At 40.7% G+C, this 2,131-nt stretch overlaps 1 non-coding gene across 1 annotated transcript; it reads right to left on the bottom strand.

The window, feature by feature from the left end:
* Window positions 1–406: 406 nt before the first annotated feature.
* Window positions 407–478, bottom strand: TRNAN-GUU (transfer RNA asparagine (anticodon GUU)). Its single transcript has one exon. It is a non-coding gene; the product is annotated as a tRNA-Asn (tRNA).
* Window positions 479–2,131: the final 1,653 nt, after the last annotated feature.

Below are 2,131 nucleotides of genomic sequence, written 5' to 3'. Positions count from 1 at the left end.
GGGACAGTGGGACCCACCAAACCGTCCAGCATCTGGATGTGGCCCCACTTTGATGTTTGTGTTATATCCAGACCGTCCAGGGTCTGGACGTGGCACCCACCTGATGCATGTACTGTATTCATACCATCCAGCCATTTTGAGATGTCAGGTAGGACCCACGTGATGTATGTGTGAGTCACGTGTGATGTAAGTGTTTTATCCCAGCCAACCGAGATGCTCTAGCACTGCTTCCTAAGAGCAGCGTGTCTACCGATTTCACCATGGCAGCTTAATCGAAATAATAATAGGCCATATGATGTTCAATCGTTGAGATTGAAAGATTCAATGCAATATATTTTAGGAAACGTTAGAATCGATGAATAAAGACTTGTTCAAATGAATATTTGAACTTCAATAATCCTTAGTATCCCCCAAGTAGGATTCGAACCTACGACCAGTTAGTTAACAGCCAACCGCTCTACCATTGAGCTACTGAGGAACAACGGGAGATTAGATCTCATAGAGTTCAACTCCCGTTCTCAACCCATGACCAATATGAGCCCGAAGCTTCCTTCGTAACTCCTGGAACTTCTTCGTAGTGGCTCCGTTCCATGCCTCATTTCATAGGGAACCTCAAAGTGGCTCTATTTCATTATATTCCATACATATCCCAATTCCATTCATTTAATATCCCTTTCGTGTCATTGACATAAGAGATGTCATTCAATCGAAGAAGATGGTATCATTGACATAAGAGATGTCATTTCTAGTATATTTGTTTCTATATATGGAAAGTTAAGAAATCATCATATAATAATCGAGAAATTGCAATAGAAAAAAGGGAGGTTTGTGATGATTTTGAAATCTTTTCTACTAGGTAATCTATTATCCTTATGCATGAAGATAATAAATTTGGTCGTTATGGTCGGACTCTGTTATGGATTCACCGTTTTGGATTTCCAAAAACCCTTGAATATTTTTCGATATAATCAACTCACGTTGTCACTAATTGACCCTTAATGCTCGTAGTGAGCCTATACCCAGGCGATACCAATAAAGAACCACACAAATTTGATTAATCAACCGTAGAAAGCCAACGAATCTGCCCGATCACTTAAGCATCAAGTATAACCTCGTGATTTATTCACATAGAAACTCAAATCTAGCCGACCTATCACTGATTAATCAAGACGACCACAACTAAATTAAATATCTACCCAAAGCCGAGACAAGTAGGGGTCGGATCGTAATTAACAAACCAAAGTGACCCAATTATTTGATTAGTGTATGAACCAACGGATTAAAGTGATAATAACTGGATCGCCATTTTCACTAATTGTGAATAAGCCATACTATGAACATAGTTAATCCAAACTATAATCATCACGCACAAGAAATCTTGCTACCTAATTCATTCCTAAAATACCTTGATTTTCCAAATAAGCTCTGGACCGCTCGTTAGTGGGTCATTAGTTCCAAAACTATAAAATAATATCTGTCTTACTGGGCTCAAAGTCCATCGCGGGAGCCAAACCCGGGTAGTGTATAGGATCGCTCAACTTGAGCCGAAGGTCAAATGCATGAGAAGTGCAAATATCCTAGGGAAAAACCTGAAACTTAAGTGATTTAAGTTGTATACTCTTTCGCGAAGTTGAGAATTTCGGACAGTCGGTTTACGGTTAAACTTAACACGTAAAGTTATGATGATTCCCTGCACACTTTCGTATAACCGTAGCCCCGATTGATTGTTGTTAACCATTGATCTGACACATGTCCCCCACGGCCGATTTGCGTGTCAAATCGTGTCAATGTTTTATCTTAGCATAGATCCCTTGGTAGTGGACCTACCCCATGGTGTGGATGAACCTACAGACCTTCTTGGGCCCCGTTAGTTAGAAATGACCTCCCTTATAGCATATATGACAGATAAAGTGGCCTTAAGGTCATTTGTGCACCATCTGGAGCTATAAATAGCTCTCAAATTTCACCCCTTTCTCCCCACCAAATTTAGCAACCCTAGATTGGGAGAAGGAAAAGGGAGAAGAGAGAAAGGGAGGAGAGAGATCTAAGGTGTGGTTGTTAGAAGAGTTTGCCCCTCCAAGCCCAACTACTACCACTTTCACTGTCGAGACTACTCCAGCGATGATTAAGG

This window comes from Magnolia sinica, chromosome 11 (genome assembly GCF_029962835.1).
Source record: "Magnolia sinica isolate HGM2019 chromosome 11, MsV1, whole genome shotgun sequence".
Lineage (NCBI taxonomy): Eukaryota > Viridiplantae > Streptophyta > Magnoliopsida > Magnoliales > Magnoliaceae > Magnolia > Magnolia sinica.
Note: the sequence above shows the minus strand (reverse complement) of the source record. Positions and strands in the feature narration are given on the sequence as shown.